Source organism: Hemiscyllium ocellatum, chromosome 2 (assembly GCF_020745735.1).
Source record: "Hemiscyllium ocellatum isolate sHemOce1 chromosome 2, sHemOce1.pat.X.cur, whole genome shotgun sequence".
Taxonomy (NCBI): Eukaryota; Metazoa; Chordata; class Chondrichthyes; order Orectolobiformes; family Hemiscylliidae; genus Hemiscyllium; species Hemiscyllium ocellatum.
The window spans coordinates 37,118,119-37,141,897 of NC_083402.1; the positions used below are offsets into that span (position 1 = coordinate 37,118,119).

Sequence of the window (23,779 nt, forward strand, 5' to 3'; positions counted from 1 at the left end):
AAAAATCATCCAAAAAGCTAGGGTAATACTGGCTTCTAAATAGATGGTAGAATATAAGAGGTTAGAAGTCATGCTATAAGTATATCACTTCCTCCTATAAGTATACAAAGCCTTCTTTAGATCACCAGCAGGACAGTGGGTTCAGTTCTGAGCAGCATACTCTATGAAGAGAGTGCACAGGAGTTTGTGGGAATGCAGTATAAGGTTCATTATACTGATCTCTGAATTCCAAGGGTTAAATCACAAGGATACATTACAAACAAATTGGGGTTATATTTCATGAATTATGATGAATACAGGCAATTTGCTGTCCAATGAACGAAACAATGAAAAATGTTCAACCAAGAAACTATACTGGCATGAGATTATCTTAAGTGGAAAAGATGTGACATTTAAAGCTTGATCAGGTTACATCTACATACCCGCAAAACCAGAACACAACACTGCAATGGCTATGGCAACAAATCCCAAAAGTGGATTCTGTTCAATCTGCAATAAGAGTAATCAGGAGGTGAAGAATGACCTCATTATTGCACTTGCATAACACAAAACTATTTTGTGAATCAAATCAGAGTTGCAAACTTACTTTGATTAGGAAGGAAAACAAAAAAATGTACAAATAAAACTTCACATCAGTTATCTTCTCAGTCTTTATTTTTCTTTGTTGTTGTGAACCAATGAAGATCATAATGTGGAGATGCTGGTGTTGGATTGGGGTGAACAATGCCAAGTTATAATCCAACAGGTTTACTTAAAAGCACTAGCCTTTGCAGCACCGCTCCTTCATCAGGTAGCTGCAGAGCAGGGTCAGAAGAAACAGAATTTATAGCAAAAAATCAATGTTGTTCCTTCAGTTTGCGCTGTGATTCATTGGAACACTGCAGCATGCCGAGGACAGACAAGTGGGCATGTGAGCAGGATGCTGTGTTAAAATGACCGGCTACAGGAAGGTTGGGGTCATGCTTGCGTACAGGCTGAAGGTGTTCTGCAAAGCGGTCACCTACTCTGCGTTTGGTTTCTCAATCTTAGAATTGGTCACATTGGGTGCAGTGAATACTATACACAAGATTGGAGGAGGTACAGATAAAATGCTGCTTCTCCTGCTAAGACTGTTTAGGCTGTTGGATGATGAGCAGGGAGGAGGTGAAGGGGCAGGTTTTCCACCTTCTGCAGTTAGATTGGAAGGTGCTGTAGAGCGGGAGGAGTAGTGTTGGTGGTCATGGAATGGACCATGGTGTCCTGGAGAGAATGATCCCTGCATAATGCAGATGAGGAGTGAGAGGAGGATGTTTGGTGGTGGCATTCTGCTGGATTTGTCTGAAATGGCAGAGAATGATTCTTTGAATACGGAGATGGTGGGATGAAAAGTGAGGACAAGGGGAACCTGATCACGCCGCTGTGAATGATGGGAAGGGGCAAGGGCGGAAGCATGGGTGCTAGGTCAGATGCAGTTGAGGGCCTTGTCCACCATGGTGGGTGGGAAACTACAATCATGGAAGAAGCAAGCCATGACAGCAGCATTATTTTGGAAGGTGGCATCATCCCAACAGATGCGACATAGACGAAGGAACTGGGAGAATGGGATGGGGCCTTGCAAGACGTGGGACGTGAAGGTACCTATCATGGCTTTGTAGTGGATGACAGTGAACAGTTTATTCTCCACAATGGAGACAGGTCAAGGAAAGGAAGGGAAATGCTGGAAATGGACAATGTGAAAGTTATAGGGGGGTTGAAATTGGAGGCAAAGTGAACATATCTTTCAATGTCCGGGCAGGAGTATGAAGCAGCACTGCAGCATCATATACTGAGAAAAGAGCTGTGGGAGGGAGCCGGTCTAAACTAGAACGCCCGTCCCAACTGCTGCATAAATGCTGCCACCTCCACGCTTCATTTCAGCTCTGGTGAAGAGTCACCTGGACTTGAAATGTTAGTTTGCTTTCTCTCCATGGATGCTGTCTGACCTGCTGTGATATCCAGCATCTGTTGTTTTCATTACAGCTTCCTGCATCTGCAGTAATTTGCTCTTTGGTTGAGAGTGCAACCTTGATTACGTCTTTCTGTTTGTGGTTTTTGGCTCTTGAATTATTTGCTTTAAGTCTTATCCTTCCTGCCCACAGCCATGTCATGTTTCATTTCTCACCTCTCAAATAATTTAGGCACCCCAGTCTTTAATCCTTTCATTATTGGGATCATTGAGATAAAGTCAACATCAGACATTAGAGCATGTCAAACTAAGGGCCAAATACACGTAAAGAATCTGGCTGGTTTCCAAGATGTAACATCAATAGCCAAACTGAATTGAGGACATTAACTGGAATACTAGGTTTCAGTTAATTTGAAAGTAAGTGAAGGTGCCTGTTGTCACAGCATCCTACGCTGGGAACAAGCAAGTAACCGCAAATTATCCAGCTGCAAATCATAGCAGTGAGTCAACATGAGTCAGCACCTTCGGTGTAGATGGAGAGAACTGATTGAAATATCATTTGAGCTTGTATATATTGTTACTATTCTTTGGAACATTTGTTAATTAAAGATGGCTTTAACGATCAGTTACTTTACTGGATAAAGTCATTCCAAAAAGATTGAAGTTTGTATACCAATTAATGGAGAAACACATCAACAAGAAGAGTGATCTTGCCAAGTAAGAAATGGTTAAGGAGAACAAATTTCAACATTTATGTTAAAAAAAGAGAGAAAGTGGAGGAAATACATAACTTCACTGACTCTGAAGAAGCATTAGAGACTTTTATTGACATAAAAAAAACTTGCTGAAGAACTTCCTTTTTGCCTGTTCACAACTAGTGAATTACTTTTAAAGTGTAGCCACCACTGGTCAATGAAATGGCCACTTGGCACTCAGCATCTTCCCGTCAGTAGCAATAAGATAAATAACCAGATAACCCGTTACTAGTGCTGGAACAAATGGTCAGAACATGGGGAGAATGTTTCTGTTCTTCAAACATTACCATGAGGTTTTTGTCTTACAGGAGAGGCCAGAAGCTTAGCTTAATATCTCATCTGATAGTGCTGCAAGCCTACCATATTACATTGAAATAACTTATGGGGGCAGGAAAAGGGGCTGAAAAATATATATTTTGATGCAGAGATGGAAATGCAACAAAGCTAACTTATCTACTGCGTTTTTCCAAATTTTTTGCTTTGTTTCAAATTCAGGCTTCCATTTTATTCAGTGTTGTGAACATGACTTAAAGCATATCCACTTCTTGCCATCAAAGCCAATGAATTCTTCCAAAAATAAAATATTGTAAAACATTTAGGGTCTATAAGAGCAATGTGATGTTTCATTTGATTGGCCTCAACACAGACATTAGAGACTAAAATATAATAGATATCACCAGAATGATTCAGCAGCTCACAAGTAAACTGTTAGGTGTGATAATACTGTAGTTATGTTACTGAACTAATAATAATCTAGAAGCTTGGACATTCAATCCTTCTGGAATGTGCATTCAAATCCTAACATAGAATTAGACATTTTAAAAATTTGACAAGATAAATTCGTTCAGCAGTAGAGACTCATAAAGCTGTCAGACTGTGGTAAAATGTCAACTTATACAGTAATAGCTTTTGGTAAAGTTAAACCTCCTAACCCTACTCAGGCAATACTGTAGGTGATACCAGCCTCATATAAAGGCATTGATTGTAATTGCCCCATGAAGTTGCCTTGCAAGCCATTCATTTTGTCAAACTAGTTTAGTTCAACAGGTTTATTTGGAAGTACTAGCTTTTGGAGCGCTGCTCCTTCATCAGGGGTTTGTGGATGAAAGAGCAGCACTCCGAAAGCCAATGCTTCCAAATAAACCTGTTGGACTATAGCCTTCTGTTCTGTGATTTTTAACTTTGTACACCCCAATCCAAAACCAGCACCTCCGAATGATTATGATAAATGGAGTCTGGGTGGGGTGAAATGGAATGGCAAAGGTGATACCTGAAGTGAATTATTTGGTAATGCCTCTAGTATTGACATGTTTAATAGTAAGCATAACATTTCTGGAAGAATGCATAAAAGAAATATTCACTAATAGCACAAACAGCCAATATCATAGTTTGAATGTAATGATCCCATGGTGCTCCTCTGAAAACTGAAGCAATACGTATTAAAGCATAAAGGAGGAGCAAGAGATGGATGAAAGAAGGCTTAACTTAATAAGTGAAATTTGAAAATGTCTTTCGAGGAGAGAGCACAAGATATTCAGGCAGGAAGTTCCACACAGTCAAAGCAAAAGAATTTAAAGTCCTCCCACAACTTTGTTTCCTCTAATGTATGACTTAAGTTCATGAAACATCAATAACGTAGCAGAGAGATTGCAGAGGACTAGAGGGTATAAACATAAGTTACTTAGTAACTTGTATCTTTAATTCTCTGAATCTGTGCTTAATTTTGATAATATGACTTAGATGTGCTGTTTCTGTTTGTTTTTATCCAAAAGAGCTTGCCTCTGAATTTACCCGGCATTGTAGCTTGGAATGGTGCGTTTTTTGAGTCTGCCTTCCTTTTTAGTAGATTTAGAATTGATCGACTGAGGAAAAGGCAGTGCTGAGAACAAATCCTTCCAAGCACTGAGACAAAGAAATCCAATTATGAAATCGATATGTGAAAAGAATGATACAGGTGGAAATGGAAAGGTTAAGCCGCAGTGAGATCAGATATATTGTATGTAAAACAAGTGACTTACACAACAGAAGGACAGTGGTTTCAGCAAACAATCCTCTTGGAATTGTTGAATAGTTAACAGTTTTACAAATGGACCAAACCTTGTTGAAGCAGACTATTAGTTCGATCTTCTCCTGTATTCTTCAGCTCAAACATAATTCGTGTGCTGACTTGCTGGTAGTATGAGCTGATTACCATGTTGGGAGGTCAGTGGGACATTTGGGATCTTTGTAATAGTCAAATTCCAGGCCTCCGACCTACCAACCTGGTGTGGTAGCATCCCAGCTTGGTGTGGTGGCATCATGGCCTGGCATGGTGGATTTGCGGCCCGACATTGCAATCTCTCATTGGCGCAGCAAGGCGGCCTCTCGGCGATATGTGGCAGTCTCCCGGCCCAGTGTGGACTTCCAATCTCTAGGTAATTCCTCGAAGTGCGGTTAGACCTTAGCTAAGCAATTAAGAGAGATTGTAATGTTTGAATGTTCAGCTTTATTTCTTTGTTTTCTACTTAAAACCTAAAAAGATCTGCAATGAGGAACTTTTGACGTTACTTTGTGTGTTCTACTTTTTAGATGACTAACAGTGTGGAAACAAGTCCTTCGGCCCAACAAGTCCACACCAAAGCATAACCCACCATTCCCCTACATTTACCCCTTCAACCAACACTACGAGTAATTTAGCCTGGCCAATTCACCTAACCTGCAGGTTTTTGGATTGTGGGAGGAAACTTGAGCACACGGAGGAAATCCACGCAGACACGGGGAGAATGTGCAAACTCCACACAGTCAGTTGCCTGAGGTGGGAATTGAACCTGGGTCTCTGGCGCTGTGAGGCAGCAGTGCTAACCACTGTGCCACCATGCTGCCTGTGTGCTACCGTGCCACCCGGTAATTACACTCTACACTGTAATTACTGCAATGTTTAACTGTTAACTGTGTTCTTTCTTTCTATCTTGTTCTTAAGATTCTGTACCTAGGTACTTGTACCTATGATGGTACCTTGTGTGGCAACATGTAACATTTTTTACTGTACTCTGTATTTTTGTACTTGAGTGCACATGACAATAAAAATCAAAAGCAAAATATTTACTTGGTGTGTTGGGAGCTGTCAGGCAAGTACCATTTGGCAAACTAACTAACTTGCACCTTATTCTGATTCATCTAATGTACTACTTACCTAGCACGATACCCCTACTCAGCTGGCAAACTATTTACCTTGAATTGGAACCTCAACACTTAACTAACTCACTTACCCTTCAACAAGCAATGTCAAAATGGCTGGCTGATATGATGGACTTTTTAAAATAAAGCAATGATTGTGAGAAAGGGAGCATGCTTCACTTTCCCCCAACTGGTCTACCTTACAAGGGACCTGTCAGAATGGAAGAAAATTGAGTCATAGACATAACCAGCACAGAAACAGATCCTTCAGTCCAAATTGTCCATGTTGACCAGATATCCTAAATAAATCTAGGTCGATTTGTCAGCATTTGGCCCATTTCTGTCTAAACCCTTCCTGTTCATATCCTTATCTAGATGCCTTTTCAATGTCGTAATTGTACCAGCCTCCACCACTTCGCTTGCCAGGTCATTCCATTCACACACCATCTTCTGCATGAAAAGGTTGCTCCTTAGATCCCTCTAAAATCTTTCTTCGTTCACCTTAAACCTATGCTCTCACAGTCCTTGAAAAATACCTTGTCAATTCACCCTATCTATGTCACTCATGGTTTTATAAACTTCTGTAAGGTCACTCCTCAGACTCCGATGCTCCAGGGAAAATAGCTTCTGTCTATTCAGCCTTTCCCTGTAGCTCAAACCCTCCAACCATAGAAATATCCTTGTAAACCATTGTTGAACCATTTCAAGTTTCACAAAATCCATTCTGTAGCAGGGAGATCAGAATTTAACAATGGTGGCCTAATCAATGTTCTGTATAGCCTCAACATGACCTCCCAACTCTTATCCTCAATGCACTGGCCAATAAAGGCAAGCATACCAAACACCTTCTTCACTATCTTATCGACCTGCAAATCCACTTTCAATGAACTATGAATCTGCACTCCAAGGTCTCTTTGTTCAGCAACATTCCCCAGTACTTTACCATTAAGTGTAAGTCCTGACCTGATTTGCCTTTCCAAAATGCAGCATCTCACATTTATCTAAATTAAACTCTATCTACCACTCCTTAGCCTATTGATCCATCTGATCAAGATCTCATTGTACTTTGAGGTAACCTGCTTCACCGTCCACTACACCTCCAATTTTAGTGTCATCTGCAAACTTACTAACTATACCTCCTATGTTCACAAACAAATCATTTATATAAATGGTGAAAAGCAGTAGACCCAGCATCGGTCCTTGTGGCACATTGCTGATCACAGGCCTCCAGTCTGAAAAGCAACCCTCCACCAACGCACTCTGTCTTCTGTCTTTAATGTGGAGGTGCTGGTGTTGGACTGGGGTGGATAAAGTTAAAAATCAAACAGCACCAGGTTATAGTCCAACAAGTTTATTTGGTAGCTGCTAGATAAAGGAGCAGTGGTCTGAAAGTAGTACTTCCAAGTAAATCTGTTAGACTATAAGCTGGCATTAGGTGATTTTTAATTTTTACCTTTGAGCCAGTTCTGTATCCAACTAACTGGTTCTCCCTCTATTCTGTATGATCTAACCTTGCTGACCAGTCTATTATGAAGAACCTTGTTGAACACCTTACAGATATCAATCATGTGCACTGCCCTGTCCTCATCAGTCCTCTTCAATACTTCTTCAAAAAACTCAATTAAGTCATTGAGACAAAGTTTTCTACACACAAAGGCATGTTAGGCATCACTAATTTTGAGTGCGAGCAGCGGCTGAGTTTAAACGAACCCGGAAGACTACAGCTAAGGTAAGACAGTTTGTTTTAAAATTACTGACCGTAGCGGGCAGCGGTGGTTTTTTTTTCTCTCTCTTTTCAGAAAGAGCGGGAGAAGTAGGGGGAAGTGACAATGACTAGAGGGGCAGCCGGGAAGGAAAGCAGTGAGTTTAGATCAGGAAGGCGGCTACCGTGGTGCAGAAGGCCATTCAAGAGGGGGGAGCAAAACGCCAAGTAGTTGTTATAGGGGATTCTATAATTTGGGGGACAGATAGTATCCTTTGCAAGTCGGATCAGGAGTCTCGCATGGTGATGTTGCCTGCCCGGTGCCAGGGTGTGGGACATCTCCGACCGGCTTGAAAGGATATTGGAGTGGGAAGGGGAGGATCCAGTTGTTGTGGTCCATGTTGGTACTAACAACATAGGCAAAACTAGGGTGGAGGACCTGTTTGGGGATTATGAAGCACTACAAAGGAAATTGAAGTACAGGTGCTCAAGAGTCATAATCTCCTGATTACTGCCCGAGCCACGTGCCAATTGGCATAGGGATAAGAAAATTAGGGAAATAAACATGTGGCTAAGGGATTGGTGTGGGAAAGAGGGATTCCACTTCATGGGGCATTGGCATCAGTTTTGGAACGGGGGGATCTGTACTGTTGGGACGGTCTCCACCTGAACCGATCAGGTACCAATGTTCTAGCGAAGAGGATAAATAGAGTGGTCAGTAGGACTTTAAACTTCTGAGCTGGGGGGAAGGGAAAGTGAAAGCGACAGGGAGTATGGAGTTAAATGGGAAGATAAGCAACAGGATAGCATATGTGCAGGTGGATTTAAACTCGAGGCAGACTAGGAATGCAGCAAAAAGGAAGGATAACTTAGGACATCTTATGACTTCCAATATCTCTAATGATAAAGTTAGCATTAAGGCACTTTACCTGAATGCTCGTAGCATTCGTAACAAAGCAGATGAACTAATGACACAGATCATAGTGAATGATTACGATGTGGTAGGCATCACAGAGACTTGGTTGCAGGGGGGTCAGGACTGGCAGTTAAACCTCCAAGGATTTTCAACTTATCGAAAAGACAGGGAGGTGGCAGAGGGGGTGGGGTTGCCTTGTTAGTTAAGAACAAAATTAAATCAATGGCACTGAATGACATAGCGTCGGATGATGTGGAGTCTGTGTGGGTGGAATTGAGGAACCACAAAGGCAAAAAACCATAATTGGAGTTGTGTACAGACCTCCTAACAGTGGTCAGGACCAGGGATGCAACATGTACCGGGAAATAGAGAAGGCATGTCAGAAAGGCAAGGTTATAGTAATCATGGGAGACTTCAATATGCAGGTGGACTGGGTAAATAAGGTTGCCAGTGGATCCAAAGAAAGGGAATTCGTGGAATGATTACAGGATGGCTTTTTGGAACAGCTTGTCATGGAGCCCACAAGGGAGCAGGCTATTCTGGACCTAGTGCTATGTAATGAACCAGACTTTATAAAAGATCTTAAAGTAAGGGAACCTATAGGAAGCAGCAATCATAATATGGTAGAGTTCAGTCTGCAGTTTGAAAGAGAGAAGGCAAAATCGGATGTAATGGTGTTACAGTTAAATAAAGGTAATTATGAGGGCATGAGAGAGGAACTGATAAAAATAGACTGGAAGCAGACCCTAGCGGGGAAGACAGTAGAGCAAAAATGGCAGGAGTTTGTGGGTATAATTGAGGACACTGTATAGAGGTTCATCCCTAAAAATATAAAGATTATCCGGGGAGGGATCAGACAGCCATGGCTGACAAAGGAAGTCAGGAAATGTATTAAAGAAAAAGAGAGATCCTATAAAGTGGCCAAGAGCACTGGGAAATCAGAAGATTGGGAAGGCTACAACAACAAACAGAGGTTAACAAAGAGAGAAATAAGGAAGGAGAGGATCAAATATGAAGGTAGGCTAGCCAGTAATATTAGAAATGATAGTAAACGTTTCTTTCAATACATAAGAAACAAACGATAGGCAAAAGTAGACATTGGGCCACTTCAAACTGATGCTGGAAGCCTAGTGATGGGAGATAAGGAAATAGCAGGAGAACTTAACAAGTACTTTGCGTCAGTCTTCACAGTGGAAGACATGAGTAATATCCCAACAATTAAAGGGAGTCAGGGGGCTGAGTTGAGTATGATTGCCATTACAAAAGAGAAAGTGCTAGAAAAGGTAAAAGGTCTTAAAATTATTAAATCTCCTGGCCCCGATGGGATACATCCTAGAGTTCTGAGAGAGGTGGCTGAGGAAATAGCGGAGGCATTGGTTGAGATCTTTCAAAAGTCACTGGAGTCAGGGAAAGTCCCAGATGATTGGAAGATCGCTTTTGTAACCCCCTTGTTCAAGAAAGGATCAAGACAAAAGATGGAAAATTATAGGCCAATTAGCCTTACCTCGGTTGTTGGTAAAATTCTAGAATCCATCATTAAGGATGAGGTTTCTAAATTCTTGGAAGAGCAGAATCTGATTAGAACAAGTCAACGTGGATTTAGTAAGGGGAGGTTGTGTCTGACAAACCTGTTGGAATTCTTTGAAGAGGTGACAAGTAGGTTAGACCAGGGAAACCCAGTGGATGTGGTCTATCTAGACTTCCAAAAGGCCTTTGATAAGGTTCCACACGGGAGGCTGCTGAGCAAGGTGAAGGCCCATGGTGTTCGATGTGAGCCACTGGTATGGATTGAGGATTGTCTGTCTGACAGAAGGCAGAGAGTTGGAATAAAAGGTTCTTTTTTGGAATGGCAGCCGGTGACGAGCGGTGTCCCGCAGGGTTCAGTGTTGGGGCCGCAGCTGTTCACATTATATATTAATGATTTGGACGAAGGGACTGGGGGCATTCTAGCGAAGTTTGCCGATGATACAAAGTTAGGTGGTCAGGCAGGTATTACTGAGGAAGTGGGGAGGCTGCAGAAGGATCTAGACAGTTTGGGAGAGTGGTCCAGGAAATGGATGATGGAATTCAACGTGAGCAAACGCGAGGTTTTGCACTTTGGAAAAAAGAATAAAAGCATAGACTACTTTCTAAACGGTGAGAAAATTTGTAAAGCCAAAGTACAAAGGGATCTGGGAGTGCTAGTCGCGGATTCTCTAAATGTAAACATGCAGGTTGTGTCCGTGATTAAGAAAGCGAATGCAATGTTGTCATTTACCTCAAGAGGGTTGGAATATAAAAGCACCGTTGCGCTAATGAGACTTTATAAAGCTCTGGTTAGGCCCCATTTGGAGTACTGTGTCCAGTTTTGGTTCCCACACCTCAGAAAGGACATGCTGGCACTGGAGCGTGTCCAGCGGAGATTCACACGGATGATCCCTGGAATGGTTGGTCTAACATACGAGGAACAGCTAAGGATCCTGGGATTGTATTCATTGGAGTTTAGAAGATTAAGGGGAGATTTAATAGAAACTTACAAGATAATACATGGCTTGGAAAGGGTGGATGCTAGGAAATTGTTTCCGTTAGGCGAGGAGACTAGGACCCACGGACACAGCCTTAGAATTAGAGGGGGTCAATTCAGAACAGAAATGCGGAGACATTTCTTCAGCCAGAGTGTGGTGGGCCTGTGGAATTCATTGCCACAGAGTGCAGTGGAGGGCAGGACGCTAAATGTCTTCAAGGCAGAGATTGATTGATTCTTGTTGTCTCGAGGAATTAAGGGCTACGGGGAGAACGCTGGTAAGTGGAGTTAAAATGCCCATCAGTCATGATTGAATGGCGGAGTGGACTCAATGGGCCGAATGGCCTTACTTCCACTCCTATGTCTTATGGTCTTATGGTCTTAATCAATCCTTGCCTTTCCAAATACATGTAAATCCTGTCCCTCAGGATTCCCTCCAACAACTTGTCCACCACTGATGTCAGGCTCACTGGTCTACAACTCCCTGCCTTTTCTTTACCACTTTTCTTGAATAATGGCAGCACATTAGCCAACCTCCAGTCTTCCTGTACCTCACCTGTGACTATTGATGATACAAATATCTCAGCAAGGGGCCTAGCAATCACATCCCTAGCTTCCTAGTGAGATCTCAGGTACACTTGATTAAGTCTTGGGGATTTATCCATCTTTATGCATTTTAAGATATTCAGCACCTCCTCCTCTGTAATATGTACATTTTCCAAGATCCTGTTATTTATTTCCCTACATTCTCTCGCTTCCATATTCTTTTCCGCAGCAAACACTGATGCGAAATACTCGTTCAGTATCTCCCCCACCTCCTGCCTTTCCACACATTTGTAGCCTTACTGATCTCTAAGGGGCCCTATTCTCTCCCTAGCTACCCTTTGTCTTTAATATATTTATAGAATCCCTTGGATTCTTCTTAACCATTTACTAAAGCTATCTCATGTCCCCTTCTTGCCCTCCTGATTTCTCTCTTAAGTATATTCTTGCTGCCTTTATACTCCTCTAGGGATTTGCTTGCTCTCTGTTATCTTTATCTGACTTATGCTTCCTTGTTATTCTTAACCTAAATCTCAATTTCTCTAGTCATGCAGCATTCCCCATATCTACTAGCCTTGCCCTTCACCCTAACAGGAACATACGATCTCTGGGCTCTTGCTATCTAACTTTTGAAGGCGTCCCATTTTCCAGCTGTCCCTTTACATGTGAACATCTACCCCAAATCAACGTTTGAAAGCTCTTGCCTCATATTGTCACAATTGGTCTTCCTCCAATTTAGAACTTCAACCTTTAGATCTGGTCTGTCCTTTATCATCACAACTTTAAAACTAATAGAATTACGGTCGCTGGCTCCAAAGTGCTCCCCCACTAACACCTCTGTCAGCTGCCCTGCCTTATTTCCCAAGTGTAGGTCAGGTTTTGCACCTTCTCTAGTACGTACATCCGTATACTGAATCAGAACATTTTCTTGTCCACAACAAATTCCTCTCCATCCAAGCCCTTAATACTATGGCAGTCCCAATCTATGGGGCAGAAGTGAGGACTGCAGATGCTGGAAACCAGAGTTTAGATTAGAGTGGTGCTGGAAAAGCACAGCAGGTCAGGCAGCATCCAAGGAGCAGGAAAGTCAATGTTTCGGACAAAAGCCCTTCATCAGGGCCAATCTATGTTTGGAAAGCTAAAATCCTTTACCATAACCACCCTATTATTCTTACAGATAACTGAGATCTCCTTACAAATTTATTTCTCAATTTCTCACTGACAATTGGGGAATCTATAGTACAATCCCAATAAGAAGATCATCCCTTTCTTATTTCTCAGTTTCACACAAATAACTTCCCTGGATGTATTCCCAGGAATACCCTTCCTATGTACAGCTGTAATGCTATCCCTAATCAAAACACCACTCCCCCCTCCTTCTTGCTCCCCTTTCTATCCTTTCTATAGTATCCTATTATCCTGGGACATTAATCTGCCAATCCTGTCCATCCCTGAACTACATCCCTGTAATCGCTGTGATATCCCAGTCCCATGTCCCAACTGTGCCCTGAGTTCATCTGCCTTCCCTGTTAGGCATCTTCCAGTGAAATGAATGCACTTTAATTTATCAGTCCAACCTTGTTCTCTGCTTTATTCCTGTCTGCCCTGACTATTTGACTTTCTCCTTTTCCCACACCTACTAATCTCAGTGTGATCTCTTTTCTCACTATGTCTGCTAGGTCCTGCACCCCTCCCCCCCTTTACTAGGTTAAACCCTCCTGAGCAGGAAAAGTCCCCTATCACTATATTAGTCCTCTTACAATTCAGGTGCAATCGGTCCTTCCTATCCTATACTGGTCACCTGTACTCCAGAAGAGATCCAAAAATGTGGATCTTTCTCCCCTGTACCAGCTTCTCAGCCATGCATTCATCTGCTCTATCCTCCTATTCCTACCCTCACTAGCTTGTGGGACCAGGAGTAATCCAGATATTACTCCCCTTGTGGACCTCCTTTTTAACTTCCTGCTAACTTCCTATATTCTCTCCTCAAAATTTCATCCCTTTATTTTTCTATGTCGTGAGTTCCAATGTGTACAACAACAACCCCCTGCTGGTAAGTTCTGTGTTTCAGAAGGAGGCCATTTTGGAATCTCCTGACAGAAGAATGACACTTTATTGCTTCTTCACAAAGGAATGGAGTGGCAATCTGTATGTGATTGACAATTACCCAAAAATCCAAGCAATCATTTTCACCAATAGGAATTATGGTTTACCAAAATAGTTATTCAAGGCTTATTGACAAGTGCAACTGTACAAACCTGAGAATTTGGTAAGTTGTTTTTCTTCATACAAGTGACGTTGGCATAGCTGGCTAGACCAGTAATTACAACCTCTACCTAACTGCCCTGGACAATTTGGTGGTGAACTTCCTTTTCAAACCACTGCAATGATTGGTATGTAGCCACAGCTACAATGCAGTTGATCAGTCTTGATCATAAGAGTTATTTGATAACCTGAGGAAACATTTAACAATATAGATGAAGAAACAACTTTGTGGGAGGAAACAATCACATGTAAAACGCGGGCTCCGAGTTTTAGGCCTCAGTCTCTCGGAAGACTTCGCGACGGCTGGTGGGTAAGTTTGGTCGTTTATTTAATAGTTAAAAGTTTAAAGTTTTCCTTTAAAAAAGCGGTAGCAGACCCGGAAGGCGCGCTAGGTTACCTGGGTAAGGTTTTTTTTCTCTCCCCTTATTTAAACGCGGGCTCCGAGTTTTAGGCCTCAGTCTCTCGGAAGACTTCGCGACGGCTGGTGGGTAAGTTTGGTCGTTTATTTAATAGTTAAAAGTTTAAAGTTTTCCTTTAAAAAAGCGGTAGCAGACCCGGAAGGCGCGCTAGGTTACCTGGGTAAGGTTTTTTTCTCTCCCCTTATTTAAACGCACAGGCGAGTCACCCGAGGCACTACACGAGTAGTGCCTCCCACCCTTCCATCTCCTCTAACCTAATAATAAGACCAATTGTGACTAGCGGGTAAGTGCTGCATTTTCCTTGTTTGTTTCTTTAGATTTAGTTGGTTTTTGTTGTTTTTTTTAAGGAAAGCTTACTTTTAGAGGGATGGCAGTGCAGAGAGGGCAATGTTCCTCTTGCAACATGTATGAGGTGAGGGAAGCCATTAGCGTCCCTGCTGAGTACACTTGCAAGAAGTGCACCCATCTCCAACTCCTCCAAACCCGTGTTAGGGAACTGGAGCTGGAGTTGGATGAACTGCGGATCATTCGGGAGGCAGAGGAGGTCATAGATCGGAGCTTTAGGCAAGTAGTTACTCCGAAAGTTCAAGATAGATGGGTGACAGTGAGGGGGAGTGGGAGGAGGAAGCCAGTGCAGGGACCCCCTGCGGTCATTCCCCTCAAGAACAAGTATACCGTTTTGGATACTTGTGGGGGGGATGACTTACCAGGGGCAAGCAACGAGGTTCAGGCCTCTGGCACGGAGCCTGGCCCCGTTGCTCAGAAGGGTAGGGTGGAGAAAGGTAGAGCAATTGTTCTTGGGGACTCGATAGTGAGGGGTACAGACAGACGGTTTTGTGGGGGCGACAGGGACTCACGTTTGGTATGTTGCCTCCCAGGTGCAAGGGTACGTGATGTCGCTGATCGTGTTTTCCGGGTCCTTAAGGGGGAGGGGGAGCAGCCCCAGATCGTGGTCCACGTTGGCACCAACGATATAGGTAGGAAGAAGGGTGAGGATGTCAGACAGGCTTTCAGGGAGCTAGGTTGGAAGCTCAGAGTTAGAACAAACAGAGTTGTAGTCTCTGGTTTGTTACCCGTGCCACGTGATAGAGAGTCGAGGAATAGGGAGAGAGAGCAGTTAAATGCGTGGCTACAGGGATGGTGCAGGAGGGAGGGATTCCGGTTTCTGGACAACTGGGGTCCTTTCTGGGGAAGGTGGGACCTCTATAAAAAGGATGGGCTACACCTGAACCTGAGGGGCACCAGTATCCTTGGGGGGAGGTTTGCTAGTGCTCTTTGGGAGGGTTTAAACTAACTCCGCGGGGGCATGGGAACCAGGACTGTAGCTTTAGGGTACAGGACCTTGAGTGTAGGGAGGTTAGGAACAATGCAGCGATCTCTAAGGAGGGTGCCTGTAACCAGAAAGGTGGATTGAAGTGTGTATACTTCAATGCCAGAAGTATAAGGAATAAGGTAGGTGAACTTGCAGCGTGGGTTGGTACCTGGGACTTCGATGTTGTGGCCATTACAGAGACGTGGGTAGAACAGGGACAAGAATGGCTGTTGCACGTTCCAGGGTTCAAATATTTTAGTAGGATCAGACATGGGGGTAAAAAAGGGGGAGGCGTGGCATTACTTGTCAAAGACAGTATCACAGCAGTGGAATGGACGATGGAAGAGGACTTGCCATCTGAGGTAGTTTGGGCTGAGGTTAGAAATAGGAAAGGTGAGGTCACCCTGTTAGGTGTTTTCTACAGGCCTCCTAATAGTCCTAGAGAAGTAGAGGATAATATTGCGAGGATGATTCAGGGAAAGAGTGAAGGTAGCAGGGTGGTTGTTATGGGGGACTTTAACTTCCCAGATATTGACTGGGAGAGCTATAGCTCGAGTTCATTAGATGGGTTGGTGTTTGTACAATGTGTGCAGGAGGGTTTCCAACAAGAGGGGAGGCTATATTGGATTTGGTTCTAGGTAATGAACCAGGCCAGGTGTTAGACTTGGAGGTAGGTGAGCACTTCGGGGACAGTGACCACAACTCGGTGACTTTTACTTTAGTGATGGAGAGGGATAATCGTGCACCGCAGGGCAAGAGCTATAGCTGGGGGCAGGGAAATTATGATGCAGTGAGGCATGACTTAGGATGTGTGGATTGGAAAAACAGGCTTCAAGAGAAGAACACTAATGAGATGTGGGGATTGTTCAAGGAGCAGCTACTGCGTGTCCTCGATAGGTATGTACCAGTCAGGCATGGTGTAAAGGGCCTTGTGAGGCAGCCGTGGTTTAGTAAGGAATTGGAGTCCCTTGTGAAAGGGGAGAAGGCGGCATATGTAAAGATGAGGCGTGAAGGTTCAGTTGGGGCGATTGAGAGTTATAAGGTAGCCAGGAAGGAGCTAAAGAGGGAGCTAAGAGAAGCGAGAAGGGGACATGAAAAGTCTTTAGCTGGTAGGATTAGGGAAAACCCAAAGGCTTTCTATAGGTATGTCAAGAATAAAAGGATGACTAGGGTAGGTATCGGTCCAGTCAAGGATAGTAGTGGGAAGTTGTGTGTGGAGGCGGAGGAGATTGGAGAGACATTAAATCAGTACTTTTCATCAGTATTCACTCAGGAACAGGACACTGTTGCTGATGTGAATATGGAATCACAAATAATTAGAATGGATGCCCTGGAAATATGCAGGGAAGAGGTTTTGGGAATATTGGAAAGGATGAATATAGATAAGTCTCCTGGGCCTGATGGCATTTACCCCAGGATCCTATGGGAAGCTAGGGAGGAGATAGCAGAGCCTTTGGCCTGGATTTTTATGTCGTCATTGTCAACGGGAATAGTACCAGAGGACTGGAGGATAGCGAATGTGGTCCCATTGTTCAAGAAAGGGAGTAGGGATAGCCCTAGTAACTATAGGCCAGTGAGTCTGACTTCAGTGGTGGGCAAAGTCTTAGAGAGAATGGTAAGGGATAAGATTTATGAACATCTGGGTAGGAATAACGTGATCAGGGATAGCCAGCATGGTTTTGTGAAGGGCAGGTCGTGCCTCACAAACCTTATTGAGTTCTTTGAGAAGGTGACTAAGGAAGTGGACGAGGGTAAAGCAGTAGATGTTGTGTATATGGATTTTAGTAAGGCGTTCGATAAGGTTCCCCATGGTAGGCTAATGCTAAAACTTCGGAGGTATGGCATTGAGGATACATTAGAGGTTTGGATTAGGAATTGGCTGGCTGGAAGGAGACAGAGGGTAGTAGTTGATGGATTATGTTCATCTTGGAGCGCAGTTACTAGCGGTGTACCACAAGGATCTGTTTTGGGACCATTGCTTTTTGTTATCTTTATAAATGATCTAGAGGAAGGACTTGAAAGCTGGGTAAGCAAGTTTGCGGATGAACAAAAGTCGGTGGAGTTGTGGATAGTGAGGAAGGAAGTGGTAGGTTACAGCGGGATATAGATAAGTTGCAGAGCTGGGCGGAAATGTGGCAAATGGAATTCAATGTAGCTAAGTGCGAAGTCGTTCACTTTGGTAGGAATAACAAGATGATGGATTACTGGGCTAATGGTAGGTTACTTGGTAGTGTGGATGAGCAGAGGGATCTTGGTGTCTATGTACACAGATCTCTGAAAGTTGCCACCCAGGTAAATAGTGCTGTGAGGAAGGCATATGGTGTACTGGGCTTTACTGGCAGAGGAATTGAGTTCCGGAGTCCTGAGGTCATGTTGCAGTTGTATAAGACTCTGGTGAGGCCTCATCTGGAGTATTGTGTGCAGTTTTGGTCGCCATACTATAGGAAGGATGTGGAAGCTTTAGAACGAGTGCAGAGGAGGTTTACCAGGATGTTGCCTGGAATGGTAGGAAAATCTTATGAGGAAAGGCTGAGGCACTTGGGGCTGTTCTCATTGGAGAAGAGAAGGTTTAGGGGAGATCTGATAGAAGTGTATAAGATGATTAGGGGTTTAGATAGGGTAGATACTAAGAACCTTTTACCGCTAATGGAGTCAGGTGTTACTAGGGGACATAGCTTTAAATTAAGGGGTGGTAGGTATAGGACAGATGTTAGGGGTAGATTCTTCACACAGCGGGTTGTGAGTTCATGGAATGCCCTGCCCGTATCAGTGGTGAACTCTCCTTCTTTATGGTCATTTAAGCGGGCATTGGATAGGCATTTGGAAGTTATTGGGCTAGTATAGGTTAGGTAGAATTCGGTCGGCGCAACATCGAGGGCCGAAGGGCCTGTACTGCGCTGTATCCTTCTATGTTCTATGTTCTATGTAGTTAGTAAGAAAACAGAAGTTGCTGGAAAAGCTCAGCAGGTCTGGCAACAACTATGAAGAGAAATCAGAGTTAGGGTTTCGGGTCCAGTGACTTTTCCTCAGAATTGATGGTAGCTGGGAAAGTTTTGTTTTTTTCTGCAGAAGATAGGGTGAAGGAGGGGTTATGGATTAAATGATAGTTGAAGATAGAGCTGAAAGAGAAAAGAACAGTTGGACAGACCAAGGAGTTGATAACGATCTGGCTAGGAGGGCGAATAGCTGTTAATGGAGACTGTTTACTGGTTAACAAAGAATAGTGTGTAATGGCAGACTATATAATAACAAGCCTGGGTGTAGGGTTGGAGACTAGGACATGGAGGATTTCAGGCCCAATGATGATTGAACTCCATTTGAGTCCGGAGGGTTGCAGGGTCTCCAAATGGAAAACGAGGTGTTGTTCTTCTAGCTTGCACTGAGCTTCACTGGAACACTGCAGTAAACCTGAGACAGACGTTGGCTAGGGAACAGGATGGTGTGTTAAAATCTCAGACACAGGAAGCTCAGGGTCTTTTATACAAGCAGAATATAAAAGTTCTGCAAAGTATTCGCCAAGTCTAAGTTTCATTTCCCTAATCTAGAGGAGACCATATTGTGAGTAATGAATGCAGTAGACTAGTTTGTGGGAAGGGCAGGTATGTTTGGATACTGAGGAGGCAGGAGGTGAATGGGCAGGTGTCACACCTCCTTATCCCTTCCCTCCATCCTACCTTCTGCATGTAAATCAATATTTTCCTAGCTACCATCAATTCTGAGGAAGACTGGATCCAAAATGTTAACTCTGATTTATCTTCACAGATGATACCAGACCTGCTGAGCTTTTCCAGCAAATTCTGTCTTTATTTCTGATTTACAGCATCCACCGTTCTTTAGGTTTTATTTACATGCAGTTAGTAGCTTGAAAATTAAACTGAGTTGAACTGAACCAACATGGAACACTCAGGTTAAGATCTCACACTGAATTTGTAGAACTAAGCAATATCATTTAGACTGAACATGGCTTCAAGGAGCCCTAGCAAAATTGAAGTCAATTAAATTTGGGTTTGTTTGTTTGAAATCCCCACAAAAGTGAACCGACCTGTCGACTTTCACAATCAGTACAAGTAGTGCGACCCATTCCGCTAATTGTACTGTTGTGATGAATCCTTCACTTTTCAGCTTCTTGTCTCTACTTTTGCACCCAAGGGCAAATAGCACTGGGTACACCTTGCAGAACCGTGGGATTGCTTCTTGGCCTTGGCTCCTTTGATAGTTCCTAGACTTTCCTGAAAAACTTCGAGGTATGTAATTAGGGTTTCACTCAGACAAGAAGTTTATCTGCTTTTGGAGAAACTCTGAAAAAGAGGTTCAAAATCAAGTTCTCTTGAGGTGAAGTCTAGGCTAAGCAGTAATTTAATACAGCATAAGTTGTCGGGCAATGGAAAGTGATCCCATGACTCTCTTATTAGAAATCAATAGGTCAGCTTGAATTGATTCATTTAGTAATCATCTGCTCCTTGCCTGTATGTACAAGTTACATAACCAATACACCAGATTGCTCCATTATTATCCTTAGGTTTTGTTTGTCCTACCAGCAGTACCACCGAGAGGTGGTTGTATACTTATGCACACTTGGAAGGAAATATCTCAGGCAGCACTAAAAACTGATTTCAGATCTAATGGTTTGTGGTATGAGATCAAACCAAGGGGCAGTAATGATTACCATCTCCCAGTGTCTATCAGCTCAAGAGTAAGTATTATCAAATGTTAAAATAGCCTGGGTACATAATGTAACTCAAAACCATCCAGATCAAGTCAGTCCACTTGGCGCCCCACCCCCTCTTCAGTATTCCTTCCAGTTGCCAGAATGTGTAACACCTGCAAGATGCATGCATCAACTAACCCAGGCTGAGTGCAATATCAAGGGTAGCATGGTGGCTCAGTGGTTAGCACTGCTGCCTCACAGCACCAGGGACCTGGGTTTGATTCCAGCCTTGGGCGACTGTCTGTGTGGAGTTTGTACACTCTCCCTGTGTCTACACAGGTTTCCTCTGGGTGCTCTGTTTTCCTCCCACTGTCCAAAGATGTGCCGGTCAGGTGCATTGGGTATGCTAAATTGTCCACAGTGTTCAGGGATATATAGGTTAGATGCATTAGTTGGGGGAAATGTAGGTCTGGGTGGGAGACACTCTGGAGGGGCAGTGTGGACATGTCGGGCCAAAGGATTCCCACAATGTAGGAATTCTAATTCAAAACCCAACCCAGAACACTGGCACCTGTGAGTTCCCCTCCAAATAATAAACAATCCTGAGTTGAATTATCTTGCTGTTCTTTTATTGTCACTGGTTAAAAGTCCTCAAATTCCTAAGAGCACTGTGGGTGTACCTACACTCCAAGGAATGCAGCAGTTCAAGAAAGTAGCTCATCATACCTTCTCAAGGCTATTTTAGCATCAGAAACAAATAGTTGGGGGAGGCAGTGACGGCCACATCTGATGAATAAATAAGGAAAGGTATGATTGCAGCTGGATAAATACTGAATCCCTCACAAAGCGGACTTATACTCAAACTGGCAGGGGACTGCCCTTCACGAAAATGGACATGAGCCATGTGTACCTGCAAGTGCGGTCAGATGAGCATTCCCAGAATTATGTTACAATTAATACCCACAATACCCATTAATACCAATACTGTATATGAGACTACCATCTAGGGTATCATCACTCAGTATTCTGTGCCATTTTTCAGCAGATTATAGAGAACATTTTACAAGGTCTACCCCAGGTTGCCATTTATCTGTATGACGTGCACCACAGAGGAAGCACCACATTGTATCAGGAGCTAAAAATAGAGTAAAGAACTTGGTAACCCAATAGGAGGCAGATGGGGATGTGATAAGATGCTATTACATTTTTGACTGGGCTGTACTCCAGAGAGCAAGCATGCCTTGATGTGGTGAAAGACCTCCTTAGGTGCTGTAACAGCATTTCATCAATGTTAAATACTGTTATTGGTATTTTAAATAGTCTGTTCACTGATGTTAAGTTCTTAACACAAGCTTTAAAAGGGTTCACAAAGCAGACTCTGAACTAGGAAGCATTTAATCCATTCAGAACAATACAGAAATATTGCTACCTATTAACATTGAGATGGATTTTTGATTGAAGAGTTAATTACTAGTGAAAATACCACAAGTGACAAATTAAACAATCAAAATGAGCTTAAACCTCGAGGAGCTGACAAGAGGAGGATCCTGAGACAGTCAGTCAGGAATACCAATAACAGCAGGCAAGAGAAGAGCCCTGCAACAATCAATCAGCTTCATTATTAGGTCAGTTTACCTGAAAGGCTAGGCATACAGTTTAGCCGGGCTGGAGATGTACTACAAAAACTGGAAAGAATGAATAATCATGGTCAAATAAAAAAATTGAGACTGTGGGAGTGATTCTTGCTCTCCATTGTGGTAAGAACCTAATCATCCAGCATGAGGACTTCTCATTGCTATATGTGGTGAGTTCTGACACTAAGGACATAGCAATAATTGACAAAGAGACAAAGGACCTGGAAACAGTCATTGTCATAAAAGAGATAGTGCTGGGCAAGCTAATGGAACTAAATGTAGACAAGTCTCCTGGCCCTGAAGAAATGGATCCCAGAGTACTAAAAGAGATGGCAGGAGGAATGGCAAAAACACTTGTGGTAATTTTCCAAAATTAATTGAACTCTGGGGCAGTTCCAACAGGTTGGAAAACAACAATTGTGACACCTCTGTTTAAAAAGGAAGATAGACAAAAAATGGGGAATTGTAGACTGGTTAGCTTAACTTCTGTATTGGGGAAAATGCTTGAATCTACGATCAAGGAAGACATAGCAAGGCATCTAGTTAGAAATTCCCATTGGGCAGATGCAGCATGGGTTCATGAAGGGCAAGTCATGCTTAAATAATATGCTAGAATTCTATGTAGATATTATGAGCACGGTGGACAATGGGGATCCAGCAGATGTGGTGACTCTAGATTTCCGAAAAGTTTTTGACAAGGTGCTGCAAAAAAGGCTGCTGCATAAGATAAAGATGCATGACATTATGGGCAATGTATTAGAGGATTAGTAACAAAGAACAAAGAAAATTCACTGCCCAGGAACAGGCCCTTCAGCCCTCCAAGCCTGAGCGTGACCTCGTTATTGAATCCTTCACCCTGGGAAAATATTTATCTCTATCTATCCTGTCTATATCCTTCATGATTTTGTAGACCTCAATCAGGTCCACCCTCAACCTCCTTTTTTCTAATGTAAACAAACCTAACCTACTCAACCTTTCTTCATAGCTAGCACCTTCCATACCAGGCAACATCCTCGTAAACCTTCTCTGCACCCTCTCCAAAGCGTACACATCCTTTTGGAAATGTGGCGACCAGAACTGCACAGTATTCTAAATGCGGTCAAACCAATGTCATGTACAGTTTTAACATGACCTGCCAGCTCTTACGCTCAATACCTCGTCCAATGAAGGCAAGTATACTGTATGCCTTCTTGACCACTCTACCCACCTGTGCAGCAACCTTCAGAGGACTGTGGACCTGAACTCCCACTTCTCTCTGCTCATCAACTTTCCCCAAGGAGGGGGAAAGTTTACTGTATAATTCGCTCTAGAATTAGATTTCCCAAAATGCAACACCTTACATTTGTCTGGATTGAATTCCATCTGCCATTTCTCTGCCCAACTCTCCAGTCTATCTATATTCTCCTGTATTCTTTGACAGTCCCCAATGCTTTCTGCTACTCCACCAATCTTCGTGTCAACTGCAAACTTGCTGATCATACCAACAATACCCTCTTCCAAATCATTTATGTATATTACAAACGACAGTGGCCCCAGCACTGATCCCAGTGGAACACCACTGGTCACCTTTCTCCATTTTGAGAAACTCCCTTCAACTACTATTGTCTCCTGTTGCTCAACCAGTTCTTTATCCACCTAGCTAGACCACCCTGCACACCATGTGACTTCGCTTTCTCTATTAGTTTAAAATGGGGAACCTATCAAACATCTTACTAAAGTCCATGTATATGATATCTACAGCCCTTCCTTTATCTATCAATTTGGTCACTTCCTCAAGGAACTCTATTAAGTTGGTGAGGCACAATCTCCCCCACATAACACCATGTTGCCTATCTCTGATACTCCCATTCTTTTCTAAATATAAATATATTTTATCCCTCAATACCTTCTCCAGCAACTTTCCCCCACTGACGTCAGGCTCACTGGTCTGTGGTTACCCAGAATATCCCTACTACTCTTCTTGTGTAGGGGGACAACATGAGCAACCTTACAGTTCTCTGGC

At 43.1% G+C, this 23,779-nt stretch overlaps 1 pseudogene; it reads left to right on the top strand.

The window, feature by feature from the left end:
* The first annotated feature begins 1,469 nt into the window (after window positions 1–1,469).
* The window catches only part of LOC132821411 (cholesterol 25-hydroxylase-like protein 2), a 30,284-nt pseudogene continuing 7,974 nt past the window's right edge, over window positions 1,470–23,779 (top strand).